The sequence below is a fragment of the Sus scrofa genome, chromosome 6, assembly GCF_054392235.1.
Source record: "Sus scrofa isolate SSC_HxYL_T2T_F1_AM1 chromosome 6, Sscrofa_HxYL_maternal_Yorkshire_Landrace_v2.0, whole genome shotgun sequence".
NCBI classification, from domain to species: domain Eukaryota; kingdom Metazoa; phylum Chordata; class Mammalia; order Artiodactyla; family Suidae; genus Sus; species Sus scrofa.
This window is the reverse complement of record NC_139388.1, coordinates 52,447,629-52,467,242: the sequence shown is the minus strand read 5'-3', so window position 1 is coordinate 52,467,242 and position 19,614 is coordinate 52,447,629. Positions and strand designations below refer to the sequence as shown.

The 19,614-nt window shown below is 41.6% G+C and overlaps 1 protein-coding gene across 2 annotated transcripts in view; it reads left to right on the top strand.

Annotated features, from left to right (window-relative positions):
• Positions 1–19,614, top strand: part of CCNP (cyclin P) — a 147,411-nt gene that overhangs the window by 89,373 nt on the left and 38,424 nt on the right. Inside the window, exon 1 of one of the 2 annotated variants that reach the window (XR_014806117.1) lies at positions 4,541–4,606. The exons of the other annotated variant lie outside the window; for it this stretch is intronic. The gene's annotated coding sequence lies outside the window, so the exon portion shown is untranslated. Of the gene's footprint in view, positions 1–4,540; positions 4,607–19,614 lie in introns of those variants that run through there. 2 annotated transcript variants of the gene reach the window in all.

Below are 19,614 nucleotides of genomic sequence, written 5' to 3'. Positions count from 1 at the left end.
CCATTGAAATAAAGGGATTTTTAAACTAAACTAGGGAGTTCCCGTCGTGGCGCAGTGGTTAACGAATCCGACTAGGAACCATGAGGTCGCGGGTTCGGTCCCTGCCCTTGCTCAGTGGGTTAACGATCCGGCGTTGCTGTGAGCTGTGGTGTAGGTTGCAGACGCGGCTCGGATCCCGCGTTGCTGTGGCTCTGGCGTAGGCCAGTGGCTACAGCTCCGATTAGACCCCTAGCCTGGGAACCTCCATATACCGCAGGAGCGGCCCAAAGAAATAGCAAAAAGACAATAAATAAATAAATAAATAAATAAACTAAACTAAAAGACATACGATTTGAAAAGGAAGGCCTAAAACTGTGATTATCCAAAATTCACTTCTTTGCTTGGGTTTTCTAGGTACAGAGTTTACATAAACTTAGAATTAACTTGTGAATTTAGCCATGTTGCCATATATAGGCCAATAAATAAAAGCTAACTGTATTTCTCTATACCTGCAATAAAGAAAGAAAAAAATCATGCCATTTACATTACAGTATGACAGCTACGTAGGAATACTCCGACAAAATGAATACGCCCACTGCACTGAAAAATACACGATTTATCTGAGATAAAGAAGCCCTGAATAAGGATGAATGTAATATTAATGGATGAGAAGGCTCAATATTGTAAAGATATAAAAAATCCCCCCGAATGTATTAATGCAATCCTGACCGAAAAAAAATCAAAATTCATGTGAAAATGCAAAGGGCCAAAATAACCAAGGCAATCTTAAGAAAAATAATGCTGGAGGACACCTGCTGACATGTGTAACGATCTATTATAGTGGTAGAGGAGTTAAGACAGTGTGATAGCTGTGCAAAGAGAAACTGATGGAACAGAATAGAAGCCAGTGATAGACCTATATGTTTATGGTCACCTGATTTATGACAAAAGTGTTACTACCGTGCAACCATGCCACCCCATATCAATTCCAGATAGCTTGAGACTCTAAAATAAAGTTTTTAGAGGGAACAGAGGAGATAACTTTTTTTTAAAGGTAACTTGCTTACCTTATTTATTATTTTTTAAATTAAAAAAAATTTTTGTCTTCTTAGGGCCATACCCACGGCATTTGGAGGTTCCTAGGCTAGGGGTCGAATTGGAGCTGTAACTGCCAGCCTACACACACCGCAGCAACAGCAACGGGGGATCCGAGCCACGTCTGCAACCTACACCACAGCTCACGGCAACGCTAGGTCCTTAACCCACTGAGCAAGACCAAGGATTGAACCTGTGTCCTCTTGGATGCTAGTCAGATTTGTTTCCGCTGAGCCATGACAGGAACTCCCATATTTATTTATTTTTCTTCCAGTTTTACTTAGGTATAATTGACATAAGAGCACTGTATAAGTCTAAGGTTTATAGCATAATGATTTGACTTACATCCATCATGAAATGATTCTTGCAGTAAGTTTAGTGCATCTCCATTCTCCCATATAGATAAAAATAAAAGAAAAATTTTTTCCTTATGATGACAACTCTCAGGATTTTACTCTGCACTTTCATATATAACGTACAGCAGTATTCAATAGATTAATCACGTTGTACAGTACGTCTCTAGTACTTGTTGCTGGAAGTTTGTACCTTTTGACTACCTTCATCCAATTCTCCCTCCACCCAAAAGTTCCCATCATCGTGGCTCAGGCGTAGCAAACCCGACTAGTATCCACGAGGATGTGGGTTCGATCCCTGGCCTCATTCAGTGGGTTAAGGATCCAGCGTTGCCCTGAGCTGTGGTGTAGGTGGCAGACATGGCTTGGATCTGGCGTGGCTGTGGCTGTGGTGTAGGCCGGCAGCTATAGCTCCATTTGACCCCTAGCCTGGGAACCTCCATATGCCCCGGCTGGCCCCCCCAAAAAGACAAAACAGAAACAAAAACAAAATGCAAAATAATCATCATAAGGCTAGTGACCATCTGTCACCATACCAAGATATTACACTATTGGCTATATTCCTTATGCTGTACATTTCATTCCCCTGACTCATTTTTTTGTAATTGGAAGATATCCCTCTTAATCTCCCTCATCAGTTTCGCTCATCCCTCTGCCCCCTCTCACCTCTGGGTACCACCTATTTGTTCTCTGTATCTATGACTCTGTTTCTGTTCTGTTCTGCTTATCCCCCCCCCCTTTTTTTAAATTTCATATATAAGTGAAATTATATGGTATTTGTCTCTTTTTTATTTACTTAGCATAATACCCTCTAGGTCCATCCTTGTCATCACAAATGTGAAGAATTCCTTCTTTTTTGTGGCTAATGTTCCATTATTTGTACCACATCTTCTTTATCCATTCATCTATCCACGGGCACTTAGGCTGTTTCCATATATTGGCTACTGTAAATAGTGCTGCCATGAACAGAGGGGGTACATATATCTATTCCAATTAGTATTTTCACTTTCTTTGGATAAATACTCAGGAGTGGAATTGCTAGATCATTTAGTAGTTCTATTTTTAATTTTTTGTGGAAATTTTGTACTATTTTCCACAGTGGCTGCACCAATTTACTTTCCCACCAACAGTGCACAAGGGTTCTCTTTTCTCCACATCCTTGCCGACACTTATTTGTTGACTTTTTTTTGATAACAGCCATCCTGACAGGTGTTAGGCGATATCTCATTGTGATTTTGATTTGCATTTCCCTAATGGTTAGGGATGTTGAGCATCTTTTCGTGTGCCTGTTGGCCATTTGTATGTCTTCTTTGGAAAAATGTCTGTTCACGTCCTCTGTCCATGATTTAACTGGGTTATTTGGGTTTTCTGTTTGTTTTTGATGCTGAGTTGTATGAATTCTTTGTATATTTTGGATATTAGCCCTTTATTGGATATATGGTTTGCAAATATCATCTCCCATTCAGTAGGCAGCCTTTTTGCTTTGTTGATAGTTCCCTTTGCTGTGAAAAGCTTTTTAGTATGATATAGTTCCATTTGTTTATTTTTGTTTCTGTTTCCCTTGCCTGAGACATAACTCTCCTCCCCAATATTGCTAAGACCAGTGTCAAAGAGCTTACTGCCTATGTTTTCTTCTAGGAGTTTTATGATCTCTGGTCTTACATTTAAGTTCTTAATCCATTTTGAGTTTTTTTTTTTTTTGTATATGGTGTGAGAAAGTAGTCCAGTTTGATTCTTTTGCATGTAAAGCTGTCCAGTTGTCCTAACACCATTTATCGAAGAAACTGTATTTTCCCCGATATATATTCTTATCTCCTTGGTCGTAGATTAATTGCCCATGTAAGTGTGTGTTCATTTCTGGACTTTCTATTCTGTACTAGTCTATATGTCAATTTTTGTGCCAGTATTATTCTGTTTGATTACTGTAGCTAAGTCAGAAATGTGATGCCTCCAGCTTCGTTCTTTTTTTTTTTTTTCTTTTTTTCTTTTTCATCTTTTTAGGTCTGCACCCATGGCATAGGGAGGTTCCCAAGCTAGGGGTAGGATCAGAGCTGCAGCTTCTGGCCTACACCACAACCACAGGAATGCAGGATCCGAGCTGCATCTGTGACCTACACCACAGCTCACAGCAATGCCAGATCTTTAACTCACTGAGTGAGGCCAGGGATGGAACCTGCATCCTCATGGATGCCAGTCAGATTCGTTTCTGCTGAGCCTCAATGGAAACTCCCACCTCTGTTCTTCTTGCCTAAGATTGCTTTGGCTTTTCCGGATCTTTTGTCTTTCCATATGAATTTTAGGATTTTTTTTCCTATTTCTCTGAAAAATGCCATTGGAGTTTTGATAGGGATTGCATCGAATTTGTAAATCACTTTGGGTAGTATGGACATTTTAACAATATTAATTATTCCAATTTATGAACATGGAATAACTTTCCGCTTGTGTCTTCAATTTCTTTCATCAGTGTTTTAGTTTTCTTTCTTTTTTTTTTAGGGCCACATCTGCAGCATGTGGAAGTTCCCAGGCTAAGGGTCCAATCAGAGCTACAGCTGCTGGCTTAGCCACAGCTACAACAGTGCTGGATCCAAGCCACACCTGTGACCTATGAGGCAACTTGTAGCAACATCTGATCCTTAAGGCACTGAGCAAGGCCCGGGATCAAATCTGCATCCTCATGGACACTATGTTCAGTTCTTAACTCGCTAAGCCACAATGGAAACGCCAGTGTTTCAGTTTTCATTGTACACTTGGTTAAGTTTAATTTCTTTTTCAGATAGTTTGTTGTTAGTGGATAGAAACAACTGGGTTTTTTATGTTGAGTTAGTATCCTACAACTTTACTGAATCTGTTTAACAGGGTTTTTTTTGTGTGAAGCCTCTATATAAAGTTCTTTCTTCTTTAAAACTTATGTTTAAGTGCCTTTTTCCTTAAACAAAAAACTTCCTTGATGCTCCAAGAAGCAACACGTGTCTGAGGGTCTGAGGGCCTTAGTCAGCAGCCTACACCTGCGCACTCCCCCGACCCCAGCAGCCCCAAATTGCAAGCTGGGAACAATCTGACCGCCCAGTCCGCCTTGCGGCTGTATTTCCCAGTGGCCACCGCGCCGAATTAACAGTCAGCTTTCGGTCTCCAGGATCGTTGACGGACGGGTGAGGCCCCCCTCCAAGAAGAATTTAGCGGTTTGTGAAGTGTCTGCGGTCTCGGGGCCCAAGCCCGAGGGTGGGGCGAGGGAGGTGCCCAGGAGGAGGAGCCCGGGGCGCCGACACAGGACCCTAGACCCTAAAGTTCGAGCACCTGCTGCCTGGGAGAGGGATTTTGCCACCGTGGGTGGTGCACGCCCGACTGTGGGCGTGAGGGCGGGCGCGCGCTGTGCACTGCGCAGGGCGGGGCAAGGGCTCCGCGTGCTGCTCTGACAGCGGGAGGGGACGTGTTCACGCTGAGCGTGGTTGCTGTGACTGGGTGAGTGTTACTGGGACCAGTCGCTGTTTTCTGTTGCTTCCTCCTCCCCTCACAGCCAAGGGGCACTGAGCAGAGCAATGGCCCCAGTGGGGAGGTCAGATATAGAGCCTAGAATGAAAGTTTTTCTTTGTCTTTTTTCTCGTTCTTCCTTTCTTTTTTCCTTTGTTCCATCTTTCCTTCCTCCTTTCTCTCTCTAAATTTAATAGCCGCATCTGCTGCATATGGAATTTCTCCAGGCCAGGAATTGAAACCAAGCCTCAGCTGCTGTTCTATGCTGCAGCTGCAGCAACACTGGATCCTTTAACTTACTGAGCTGGGCGGGGATCAAACCCACACCTCCGGATGGACCTGAGTCGCTGCAGTAGAATTCTTAACCCACTGTGCCACAGTAGGAACTCCTGAAAGTGGCTGGATCCCTGGCCCCTGCTCAGTGGGTAAAGGATCGCCTGTTGCTGGGGCTGTGGCATAGGCCAGCTGATTCAACCTGGGAACTTTCATATGCAGTGGGGGCGGCCCTAAAAAGACAAAAAAAAAAAAAAAAAAAGTTGCTTACTTGGATTTGGGATGAATAGTTTAGAGCTAGAAGTGCTCCTGAGGGTCTCCCAGGAGGGCAGCAATGCGTTGAAAACCACAGCATTCTTGGAACTCTGTCCCCGGGGAACTAGATGCGAACTCAGACCAATTCCTCCTTTTACTTCCGTTCATTTTTTCTGCATTGTAAGGGAAGGTGTGGCCCTGAAGGTGCCTTCACATTTAGTCGGGGGTCTTATGCTTGCCTTCTCCTTCCCCTTTCATACCATTATCTAAAAGAAGGACCCCCAAGGAGGATCAGATATTATTGCTACACATCTAAATGTCAAGGGTGAGTTGATGTTTTGTTTTTAAGAAATGACCCTTTGGAGTTCCCACTGTAGCAGTGGGTTAGGAATCCAACTGCAGTGGCCTGGGTCACCTCGGAGGTGCTAGTTTGATCCCTGTCTGCAGTAGGTTAGAGGATGCAGCACAGGTTGCGGTGGAGGTTGGATTCAGTTCCTGGCTGGGGAGCTTCATATGCTGGAGGGGAAAAAAAAAAAGACCTTTTACTTTTAGACTACAGATGCTCCAGGAAATTTTGCAACCGTTGTGGGCCCTCATTCATCCTTGCCTCTCCACTTAACTAGTCACTTAGCCCTCTGGTAAATCATTCACATCTTCCAGCGTACTCTCTTTTCCTAAGGTGATATGGATGTAAACCGCCAGAAGTGAATATTAAACCTTCATTTTAGACTCTGATTTGGTAAGGAGGACATGACTGTTTAGGTGAAATTATGCAACAGGTATCTTTTGATCTATAAAGGTCTATTATGCAAAGCAGATAAAGAACGGAGATAGTAGGATGATTTCAATCAGTCTGTGAGGCTTACAGGAGTGGGAAAGTGATAGCACAGAAGCTGATAATAAGAGGCAGGATATTTCTAGAGAGTCCCATCAGTTGAAATTTGGGATACTGGCCAGGTCTCCTTTGAGGTTTGGCAGCCTGACTTGTGTTTTGGCCTTCTTGTTATGTTGCCTTTTTGAGAGACTGTGTAGTACTGTGGTTAAGAATGTGGAGGTTTTTGCTGTTTGGCTGCAGCTGAGGCATATGGAAGTTCCCAGGGCAGGGATCAAATCCAAGCTGCAGCTATGTCAGTGCCAGGTCCTTAATCCACTGTGCCACAGTGGGAACTCCAAGAATGTGGGGTTATTATGTTGAGAACTGTGGAGTTCCCTGGTGGCAAAGCATTGTCACTGCTGTGGCTCAGATCACTGCTCTGGTGCAGGTTTGATCCCTGGCCTGGAAACTTTTGCATGCAAAAAAAAAAAAAAAAGAGTTTGTGAATTCAGAATATCTGGGGTGGCATCTTGGCTCTGTCTCTTTCTAGCTGTTTCAGGCTTGTAATCAATATTAGATGAGTTAAATGTGTAAAGCCCCTAGAACATTGCCAGGCATGCAGTAAGTTTTAACTCTTGTTTATGTGTGGCCATTTTAGTTCATTCCCTCCACGTTTACACAACAGAAACAGTAGGACTATGTGACCCATCATGATTGCTGCCTGCCTATCAAGAAAATGAGTGAGATGCTCAAGTGATTTAGAATAGAAATTCTTAACCCGCGTTCCTCTGATTCCATTTTTGGTTTCAGGGGACCACAAACCCCTTGACATAGTATATTGAAGTATTTAGGAAATTTTAAATGTGAGTTTTGGTGGGGGAGAGAAAGTATATAGTAATATCATGAGATTACCCAAAGTGTGTATAACCCAGAAGGTTGGGCCTCATTGACCTAGAACTGTAGTTCTCAACCGGGGGTGGTTTTATCCTCCAGGGGACATTGATTTTATTTAGACATTTTTTTCTTGCCACACTGAGGGGGCAGTGGCACTTGGATCTGAAGGGTAGGAGACAGGGATGTTCTCTAAACATCCTGTAATCCGCAGGCTAGCCCTCTCCACCTCACGCACCCAACAAAGACCGACTGGGTCAGTGTGTCAGTAGTCCCGAGGTTGAGAAACCATAGTTTTGAGTCAAAAGACTGTGATACCTGGGATGACATTTAAAATGATCTCGCGGAGTTCCCGTCGTGGCGCAGTGGTTAACGAATCCGACTAGGAACCATGAGGTTGCGGGTTCGATCCCTGCCCTTGCTCAGTGGGTTAACGATCCGGCGTTGCCGTGAGCTGTGGTGTAGGTTGCAGACGCAGCTGGATCCAGCGTTGCTATGGCCCTGGTGTAGGCCGGTGGCCACAGCTCCTATTCAACCCCTAGTCTGGGAACCTCCATATGCCGCGGGAGCGGCCCAAAGAAATAGCAAAAAGACAAAAAAAAAATAAAATAAAATAAAATGATCTCGTACAAACTGAGTATTAAATCATACTAGGCTCAGGTGGTAGAATAAAATTAAGTTTATAAAGAATGGTGAAAAGAAAACATATTTGGTACAGGTTAGGAAGTCCTCCTGTTAGGAGCAATAGTAGTCAAGGAAATGTCACATTGTATATGAATCCTCTTCACTGAACTAGGGTTTCATAAGACATTCTGTAAGGAGGATCCCCAAAATGATACTTCAACTGGTTCTTCAGTGAAGAAGAAAACTGTATATGCCACGCATTTTCTCACTTAGTCTGGGGATGCCACTTACTGCATTGTGTTCTTTCAGAGAAGAATCTGGATAACAGAAATAGCTAATTATATTATTAACATACAGCTGTAGATATTATTTCTTAAAGTCACTTTGATTTCTTCACTAAGTCTCATGACAAGCTCAGTGTTTTTAGTAGTTGGAAGTATTGACTCCCTGATAACTGCTTTTATTTTTTAATTTGGAGGTAGCTTTGTTGTGTATTTTTGATGATGGAATAGTGTGGAACTGTTCTTACGAAGTAACTTAAAAAGAAGAAAGTCAATGTTATAGTCCCACTGTCTGGAGATAGGCATTATTGAGGTTTTGGTTTGCATTTTTTGAGTTGTGTTTTCTATGTGGATATGTGAAAACCAGTTTGAAAAATGAATCTGGAGTTCCTGTCGTGGTGCAGTGGAAATGAATCTGACCAGGAACCATGAGGTTGTGGGTTTGATCCCTGGCTTCACTCAGTGGGTTAAGGATCACATTGTTGCCGTGAGCTGTGGTGTAGGTCAAAGATGTGGCTAGAATCTGGTGTTGCTGTGGCTGTGGTGTAGGCCAGCAGCTATAGCTCTGATTGGACCCCTAGCCTGGGAACTTCCATATGCCGTGGGTGTGGCCATAAAAAGCAAAAAAAAAAAAAAAAAAGAAAAGGTAAAGAAAAATGAGTCCAATTCAGTCACAGTTTTCACTCCTTTCTGAGTCTGTGGAGAGAAGAGCAGCATACCACTGCCTCTCCCTCGGAAGCTCCTGTGCCAGAAGGCATCTTCTGTCTTCATGAGAACCCTTTTGGCTAATGTTACTGGTTAAGGATTGCATCTCCAGGTGAGGCTGTAAATATTTTTGTGTAGCATTCTAACAAAGAGCCGGCCATACACTATATTTTACTGTAGTAACTTTAATAAAGAGGAAAAACAGTAGAATTAAATCTCTGAAAGGTAATTTTATTTATTCTCAATAGTAATAACATATCAAGCAGTTATTATATGTAATTATGTGTTCTAATAGCATTTTCTTAATTTTCTTCCTGACAACCCCAACAGCAGGTTATACTGTTTTGTTTTACTCATAAGGAGACAGAGGCACTAAGGTGGTACTAATTATCCTTGTTCAGATTCACATCTCGAATATGAAAACAAAATTTGTGGTTTTTAAAAAAGACGAATGACAGGATGCCATCTTTGAAATTAGGTATAATTTTTAAATCCTGCTTGTCTCACTTTGTAATTCATTATGAATTTTTTGCCTCCTCAATTATTGTGGACCATTATAATGAATAATGGCCTGGGATGCCACCGTATAGCGGACCATAGTTGATTTAACCATCTGCCAACCGATTAGATATTTAAGTTCCGGATTTTTGGTTATCATATAGTATTCTCGGGTGATCATCCTTGAGCATGTATTATGTATTATGTATGCTTCCATAGCTGTTTCCTATGTAAAATTCTTAGAATTGGAATTGGAGTTCATCGTAGATGGTCAGTACTTGAAGTGGGGTGAATCCTGGCGGTATAATATTTGGAGGATATAATGACGAAAAAGACAAGAGTGGCCACATTTAAGTTTCTTATTATCCAGCAAAGATAAAAAATTCGGAGTTCCCGTCGTGGCGCAGTGGTTAACGAATCCGACTAGGAACCTTGAGGTTGCGGGTTTGGTCCCTGCCCTTGCTCAGTGGGTTAACGATCCGGCGTTGCCGTGAACTGTGGTGTAGGTTGCAGACGCGGCTCAGATCCCGCGTTGCTGTGGCTCTGGCACAGGCCAGGGGCTACAGCTCCGATTCGACCCCTAGCCTGGGAACCTCCATATGCCGCGGGAGCGGCCCAAGAAATAGCAACAACAACAACAACAACAACAAAAAGACAAAAGACAAAAGACAAAAAAAAAAAAAAAAAAAAGATAAAAAATCCGAGAGTATGTTGGAATATGATAAAGTCCATTAGAAAAATTCACCTAGCATACCTTGAGCGTTTACAGGAAATTGGCATCTCTTAGTCTATAGTTACCAGACGTTGACTAGATTATAATAAGCCTAAGGGATTTCTGTCGAGTTAAATAAAACAATGTAAGATTTGTACCTCCTTTTGAAATTCTAAATGTGTTAAATGCAAAGTGACTTACAACGACATGATTCAGCAGTTGTGTAGAGAACATCACAGCTAAAGTGATGGGTTCAGAAACACAGTAAACGTTTGTTAAGAAGACATGGAAGAAGCAGCAGGGAGACTGTCACTAATGCATGTGAGTCATTGCTTCCAGACTTGTAGACAGTTGTTCTAGAAAGTATTCTAACATACTCAGATAAACATTCTTGCTTCTTCTACTGTATAGCACAGGGAACTATATCCAGTCTCTTGTGATAGAACATGATGGAATATAATGAGAATAAGATGTACATGTATATATGTATATGTATGACGGGTCACTTTGCTATATGGCAGAAATTGACACAAATTGTAAATCAACCGTACTTTAATTTAAAAAAATTTTAAAAACACATAAAACCAAAACCAAAAAACATTCTTGGTTCAATAATTGGGAAATAAAAGGGAAACAAATCTATTAAGTAAAAGTAAGAACCCATTAGAGTATCCTGAGTTTTTTTTCCCCCAAGTTCACAGAGAGGCTATCTAAATAAAAGGTTGTCTTTTATCCAGTTTAAAGAGCAGTGTCTTCATAGGAAGAAAAATGTACTATATGTACACATATGTATATGTATGTGTCTCTATAAACATAACTATATATTCCAAGTTAATGCCTGGCCATTAACATAATTACAACAATTATGAAATATGCCTGAGCAAAAAGTAGAGAATTGAGACCGTGATCCAGAGATAAGAACTGTTACCATGGCATGTAATTTTCTAGAATTTTTTTCTATCAGCATGTGTTGGCCTTTTTCTTTGTATTTGTATATGCATATATTTTACAAATGTAATCCTGTCATACATCCTATTTTGTAACCTGGTTTTTTCTGCTGAGTGTGTATCTTGAATATTTAATGACTACTTAATCCATCACATGGATGTTCTGCTGGATTTAATCAGGTGGTTTTGTTGGGCTCAGAATGCTAGAGACTTCCTGAGCAATTCCATCTCCCTCCTTTCCAGCTGTCATGCCTTGTCCTTCTTTGCCCAGTCCTGAGTTCACAAGGAGGTTCTCAAGTGAATGTGACCCTTTTTCAGCCCTGAAAGGTGGAACCTGGGGTTGGAGGATCTGCTCAGAGCGTTATGAGGGACCCTGTCCTAGGCCTAGATGGACTGGCCAGTATCCCTCCTCAGAGATATTTTGGAGGACAGTGTGTTCCCTGGTGTTTAGGAGACAGTTTGATTTTGTCTGGACTCCTTTTGTTTGCTGCCAATTTTTATGAGAGAAAGAGATTGGGGAGTAGAGTGGTTGTGTGTGTGTATGTGATGATTTGGCTCTTGGTGTGGACAGGAATTCCCATAGTGGCTCAGTGGTAACAAACCTGACTAGTATCCCATGAGGATGCAGGTTCAGTCCCTGGCCTTGCTCAGGGTTAAGGATCTGGCGTTGCCGCGAGCTGTGGTGTAGGTCGCAGATGTGGCTTGGATCCGGCATTGCTGTGTGTGGCGTAGGCTGGCAGCTATAGCTCCGATTAGACCCCTAGCCTGGGAACCTCCATGTGCCGTGGGTGTGGCCCTGGAAAAGACAAAAATACAAAAAGAAGGAAAAAGAAAAGAAAAAAGAAACCATGTGAAAGTAAGGAATGTGGAAAGGCCTTTAATCATGGCTCCAACCTTATTCAACATCAGAGTATTCAAACAGGTGGGAAACCATATGAATGTGAGGATTGTGGGAAGGTTTTTAGACTTCACCTACCACTTTCTCAACATCAGAAAACTCATACTGGTGAGAAACCCTTTGAAGGTAAGGAATGTGGGACAGCCTTCAGACATCAGTACCACCTTATTGAGCATCAGCGAATTCATACTGGTATGAAACTTTACGAAGGTAAGGAATGGGAAGTTTTTTCATCCCATGGTTCAAACCTTATTCAACAGCACAGTATTCATACTGGAAAGAAACCTTTTTAATGTAAGGAACGTAAGAAGGTTAGACTTCGTATACAACTTACTTGACACCAGGAATTTCATACTGGTGAGTAACCCTTTGAGTTTAAGGAATGTGGAACAGCCTTTAGTCTTCCCACCCAGCTTAATCTCCATGAGAACGTTCAGACAGGTGAGAAAACATTTGAATGTAAAAGCAGGAAGTCCTTTAGTTGTGTCTCAGACCTTCTTCAGTATCTGAGTATTCACACAAGTGTGAAACCGTATGAATGTAATTAATGTGGGAAAAGCTCCAATCGTGGTTCAAACCTTATTCAGCATCAGAAGATTCATTCCAGGGAGAAACCTTTTGAATGTAAGGAATGTGCAAAAGCCTTTGGTCTTCCCAGCCAGCTTAGTCGCCGTGAGAATGTTCTTACTGGTGAGAAGCCATTTGAGTGTAAGGAATGTGGGAAGGTCTTCAGTCGTGGCTCAAACCGTGTTCAACGTCGGCATATTCATACTGGTGAGAAATCCTTTGAATGTAAGGAATGTGGAAAGAGCTTTAGTCGTGGTACAGACCTTAGAGTTCATCTGAGAATTCACTCGGGTGAGAAATCTTTTGAATGTAGGGAATGTGGGAAGACCTTTCAACACCCTTCCCAATTTCTTGGACATTACAGAATTCATACTGGTGAGAACCCCAATGCATGTGAGGACTGTGGGAAATGCTTTACTTGCGGTGGAGACCTTAGAGCACATCAGGGAATTCACACTGGTGAACTCTATCAGTGTAGGGAATGTGGAAAGGCTTTTCATCATAGCTCAAACCTTATTAAACATGTTGATATTCACACCGGTGAGAAACCCTTTGACTAAGGAATGTGAAAAGGTCTTTAGCAATAATTATGACCTTACTGTACATCAGAGAATTCATCCTGGTGAGAAACCCTATAAATGTAAGGAATGTGAGAAAACTTTTAGGCTTAGTTCAGTCTTTACTGCACATCAGAGGGTTCATATGGGTATGAGACCCTGTGAAAGTAAAGAATGTGGAAAGACCTTTAGTTGTAGCTCAACATTACAGAATTCTCACTGGTGAGAAAATTTATGAATGTAGGACTTAGTTTTGGACTTAGTTCAGTTTTTGTTGCCCATTGAAGAATTCATACAGGTCTAAAACCCTATGAGTGTAAAGAATGGGGGGAAGCTTTTACTGTGAATGGTCAGCTTACTTGACATCAGAAGATTCATACTTGTGAGAAGTCCTGTGAACATAAGGAATGTGGACAAACCTTCACTGAATACGAACAACTTACTCAACATCAGAGGACTCATACTAGTGAGAAATCCCATGAATATAAAAGAATGTGGCAAGACCTTTCTTCGTCTGAGATTTGCTCAACTGCATAGTATTAATACTGGTGAGAAACTGAGGATACGTAATGTGGAACTATTTATAGACACAGTAAACATCTTAGAGTTCAGAGAATGTCTTTGAATGTAAGGAATATAGGATACCTTTCATGTTCATAATTCGCTAACCATAAAAGAGATTTTACTAGATATGTTAATTTCGTAAATTTATAAAAGCGTTTAAATTCAAGCTGGAGAAAAACTTGAACAAATACAAGAAAATGTCTACCTGAGGTGCATACTTTGTCATCATTGCCATTTCACTCTCTGTGTGATGTTAGACTAGATGTTTATCCTCTTTTTGCACCATTAGTAAATGGCAACGCTAGTATTAGTGCATTCGTGGGAGAAAATGTGTTAGTGTGCACATCACATCCTTGGAGGAGTATTTGCCTGCTTTCAAAGAATAGCTTTTACATTGTTGTTTACTGTTATTGTTGTGAGAAGGAAGTTGTATTATAGTGAGTAATTTAGAAAAGCCACGTCTATTATTGATTTTATTAAATAACTTATTTTGGATAAAGTCTAGTGGAAGTTAAAGAACATGAGAGGATTTTCATCAAGAGCTCGTTCCTTATGTCAAAAAGTTAATGCGGGGGGAAAAAAGCTTATGGGTTTAATGAATATGGAAATGTTGCAAATACTGCTGTTGGAGTTCCCATTGTGGTGCAGCAGTTAACGAATCTGACTAGGGACCATGAGGTTGAAGGTTCCATCCCTGGCCTCGCTCAGTGGGTGAAGGATCCGGCATTGCTATGAGCTGTGGTGCAAGACACAGATGTAGCTTGGGTCTCCTGTGGCTGTGGTTGTGGTGTAGGCCAGCAGCTCTAGCTCCAATTAGACCCCTAGACTGGGAACCACTGCATGCCTCGGGTGCAGCCCTAAAAAAGCAAAAAAGAAAAAATATATATATATCTATAGCTGCTGAAGAACCAAGGAGAATTTTTTCAAAAATGATTTGCCTGTAAAGATTTCAGCAGGCAGAAAGTGTGTAATTTATGTTCTCGGTCCAGAAGTTAAATAAATTATTTATCAAAAGGATAGCAAAATAAAAAACTACCCACTTCTATATTAATCCAACTCATTATCTTGAAAATTGTTAAAACGGGAAAAGTTGAAAAAATAGTAGAACAAACACCAATGTACCCCTACATAGATTCAAAGTGGTTAACAATTTAATGTGTTTCTTTTTCTGTATATTTTTTGTTGTACCATTGAGAGTATGTTTTAGACACCATGACGCCGTATCTCTTATTACATCAGTCTGTGTCTCCCAGACATAAAGACCATCTTACATTCGGCTGTAGTACCATAATCACCCTTAAGGAAATTATTCATAATGTTCATAATTCCATAATATCTTTCCTATATTTAGATTTCTTCATTGGTGTCTAAAATGCTTTTTATAGCTGTTTATTTTCTAAGGCGAGTGCATTCCAGATTCTGTGTTGTATTTGGTTGGTAGCGCTCTTTAGCCTCTTTTAGTCGGCAGCAGTTTCTCTCAAGTTTCCTTGGGTATCGGAATCACCTGTGGAACTTGGTAAGACTGCAAAGGTCTAGTCTTCATCCTACCTGAGGGAGCCCCAGCCTGGGTATTTTACTAGCTCTCCAGGTGATTCTGACCAGCACCTCAGTTAGAGAGCCGCTAGAATAGAACATTTCTCCTCACTTAAAAACCATGTTGGAGTTCCCGTTGTGGCGCAACGAAACAAATCCAACTAGGAACCATGAGGATGCAGGTTCGATCCCTGGCCTTGCTCAGTGGGTTAAGGATCTGGCATTGCTGTGAGCTGTGTTGTAGGTTGCAGACTGGCTCAGATCCCGCGTTGCTGTGGCGTAGGCCGGCAGCAATAGCTCCGATTGGACCGCTAGCCTGGCAACCTCCATATACTGTGGGTGCGACCCTAGAAAAGACAAAATAAAAAAAATTAAAAATCATGTTGACTTTTGCGATGTCCAGGAAAATTGTCTACCAGGTTTTTTGTTTCTTTGCAGTGTCAGTTAGCCTTGCTTTAGCCTTTTCATTTCTTTAACAAAGGAAGTTGTCTAGAAACTCCATTAGTTTCACATTAAATGTTTGAGGAAAGAATACTTTGTAGGTTATGTTTGTCATATTGCAACATATCAGAAAACATTTAAGGACAGGCCACCCATCCTTAGTGAAACTAAGTTTGATCATTTGGGTACAATGGTGATTTCTGAATCTCCACTGTAAAGATCTAGTTTGCAGTTGGTAATTTGTGTGGCCGTCTTTGTCATCTCTCTGGAAATTTATAATCATGTGTTTTTAAATCCTGGATTAAATAGAAAATAAAAATTGGAATAGACTATTCAGGCATGAATGACATTAAAAGGCCGACATAACTGAACTTGTGCACTGTGGCTGAAGCTATGCTCTGTATAAAAATCAGTATCCTTGGGGTTCCCATTATGGTACAGTGGGTTAAGCATCTGAAATTGCTTGGGTCGATGCTGAGGTCAGGGTTTGATCCCCACCCCAGCACAGTGGGTTGAGGGTTTCTGGCATAGATCACAGCTGTGGCCCAGATTCTATCTCTGGCCCAGGAACTTCCATATGCTGCAGGTGTGGCAAAAAAACAAAAGAGTTGCCTTCGTGGCTCAGCAGTTAATGAGCAAAGATCCACTTAATGGCCTAGGATCCATGAGGATGCGGGTTCAATCCCTGGCCTCGCTCAGGGGTTAAGGACCTGGGGATCCAGTGCTGCTGTGACCTGTGATGTAGGTCACAGACACAGCTCAGATCCTATGTTACTATGGCTGTGGTGTAGGCTGGCAGCTGTAGCTCTGATTCGACCCCGAGCCTGGGAACTTCCTTATGCAGTGCATGCAGCCCCCAAAAGCAAAACAAAACAAACAAACAAACCCACAAAACACCCCCTTAGTATCCTTCAGTGTATACAGGAAGCCAAGATTGTTTTGGCTGGAACCTTGTTTTGTGGTTATTCAGTACACCTACTTATTCCATGCCTGGCACATAAGAAATTGATAAACTTTTGCAAAAGAAATTTAGGTCAATTTAAGCCTTTAAGTCAGGAAACTATAAAACAAACTGAATAAACTATAAACCAAAGGAAGGAAGCAGTGGTAAAACTAATAATTGATAGTTAAGAAAACCGACTTTTTTTTAATGGCCACATCTGCAGCATATTGAGGTTCCTCAGCCAGGGAGTGAATCCAGGCTGCAGCTGTGACCTGCGCCAAAGCTGCAAGAATGCCTGAGCCTTTAACTCACTGTGCCGGGCTGGGGATCAAACCTGTGCCTCCACAGCAATCTGAGACACTGAAGTTAGATTCTTAACCTACTGTGCGACAGTGGGAACTCCCATCTATTTTTTATTTTTTCATTTTCTCCAGCTTTATTGAGGCATATATAGTGTATAAATGCAAGGAATGCAACAAAATGATTTGATATATGTATGCATTATAAAATGATTCCCACAATAATTTTAGTTAGCACATCCAATACCTCATGTAGTTAATTTTTTTTACACCACATTAAAATATATTTTAATGTATCCTTCCCCTCTTAAATGGCAGTGATTACACATTAGTGCAACCACAGAGCCCTTGTAAACGTTTTTCTGTTCATCATCATCCACAGCCACGTTCTATTCTGTTTGGTCAGCTCCCAGGTCTTTGTTGGATCTGAGTTTCTCGGGTTTTCCTATATTGGCAGTTATAGCTTCTAGCCATAACTGTGGCTATCCATCCAGAAATTCCCACTGCCTGAAGTTGGGGGAACAGGTGGTGAGCCTAAAGAACTCCATTGCATTTTTTTGTTTGTTTGTTTTGTATTTTGTCTTTTTGCCATTTCTTGGGCCACTCCCGCAGCATATGGAGCTTCCCAGGCTAGGGGTTAAATCGGAGCTGTAGCCACCGGCCTACACCACAGCCACAGCAACTCAGGATTCAAGCTGTGTCTACAACCTACACCACAGCTCACGGCAATGCCAGATCCCCAAACCACTGAGCAAGGCCAGGGATCGAACCCGCAACCTCATGGTCCCTAGTCGGATTCGTTAACCACTGAGCCATGACAGCAACTCCTCCATTACATTTCTAAGCAAAGGGATTTGATTCAGTGATTGGAGACATAACTGTATAGCATGGGCACTTCATGCTTATCACTTTTTAGGCAGGAAGGCTTGTCAAACTGAGTTAAGATTCAGGCTAGAGACAGCTATGGTGTGATTTCTGGGTTCTTTCTAGGGCTCTTGGGGTTAGGGCAGGGGACATTCAGAAAAGATGTACGTCAGAAGTGGCCGGCTTCATCCTAGCCTTGCTTTTAAAATGCCACTGAAAGGCAGATGATAACAGATGTTTCTTTATAATAAAAGGACTTATCCACCTGAACTTTAATCAGATACACTGCATCTTCCACATACTGAGATTCTTGAGAGCAAGCAACAAATTCAAGCTGGAAGGGAATGCAAACACTCTTCTTGGTTTTCATCAAGATCCGGTCTGTGGCTGGAGGGCAGTCCCGAGCATGTGTGGTTAACACAGTTAAATCAGTTAACACAGATCCACTGACGATGACGCACCAAAGAGAAAAGGGCTTTTCCCCCTGAGATTCAAACATCATCTCAACTCGATCCTTATTCTCCTGGCAAGAAAAGTATATCAACTTCCTTCACAATTAGGGAAACTCAAAATATTTATTCATTCATCTCCCTTTAATTTACAGTATGTGCACTTTCATGACAGCAGGAAAGTGACATCAAATTTCAGTCCTCAGCACTGACACTACACATTGAATATGGTCATATGTGTGTATGTATTTTTCCACATTCCCATGGTCTACTTCAGGTCTGGGATGCTGTTTCCCTTCTGGCACTTTCTCTTCTAAGCAGGCGCTTTGGCACAGAACAGCATCTCGAAGGCCAAATCTTCTCACTTAAGCTAAGTGGGCAGGATTTGATTCTTCTTTAGAAAACGCAGTGCTGGGTCGCATTGGGTGGCCTTGTGTGAGCCAATCAGATTGCTTCTGAACAAAAAGAGGAGTCGAGGAGAACCTGGGTTTCCAAATTAAAAATAAAGTGCTGCCCCCCTAGAAATCACAGTCTCTGTGGAGCAAGGTGTCTTCCTAAGAGGAAGAAATAGTAGGTGGGGGTGTTGTAGACGCCCCGTATTTCAATGATACTGAACACGGTATCTTTAAGGGCTTAAAATGGACTGACTCCACGCATCTCTCTAATTTTTTCATAAGTAAGCCAGAACACCAATGACCAAGGGGTCATTAGCAGCCAAGATGGTAAAAAGCCTTATGAATCCTCTTCCTTGGACAGCCTGAACCAAGCAGTCAGTTGATGAATTGTACAGAAGGCCCCTGTAAGTCTTCATCTTTGGAAGAAAGTGCTCCGTCAATTTTCAACAGAGTGTATTTTCGAAAACTCTTTCTTGTTTATCTCGCAGTTGATTCATTATTCGGCTTTTGACCACGTAGTTAATTTCGGTGTGATGAGCACTCTACCCTCCCAGCAACTTTCCAATGTGTAATGCAGTATTGGTAACTCTAGTCCCAGTATTGTACATTTCTTATTTATCATGTAACTGGACATGTGTATCTTTTGATTATTGTCACTTATTTTCTTCAAACCCACCCCCTGCTGCTTGGCAACCACCAATATGTTCTCTATTGCTATGAGTTCAGGGTTCTTTTAGATTCTGCATGTAAGTGAGATCATAAGAGTATTTATCTTTCTCTGTTTATTTCACTTAGCATAATGCCCTAAAATTTCATTCATATTGTCAAAAATGGCAAGATTTCCTCAATTTTTTATGGGTGAATAATATTCCATTGTGTGCGTGTGTGTGTGTGTGTGTGTGTGTGTGTGCGTGCGTGTGTTGTGTGTGTGTGTACACACAGACATACCGCATTTACTCATCCATCATTTGCCACTTAGGTTGTTTCCATTTTTTGGCAGTTGTAAATAATGCTGCAGTGAACATGGAAGTGCCTATATAGTGATTCCATGTTCTTCAGATATATACCCAGAAATAGGATTGCTGGCTCATATGGTAGTTCTATTTTTAATTATTTGGCATCTCCATATCATTTTTCCATAGTGGTTTCCACTAATTTATATTCCCACCAACTGCGTACAGGTGTTCCCTTTTCTCCACATCCTCACCC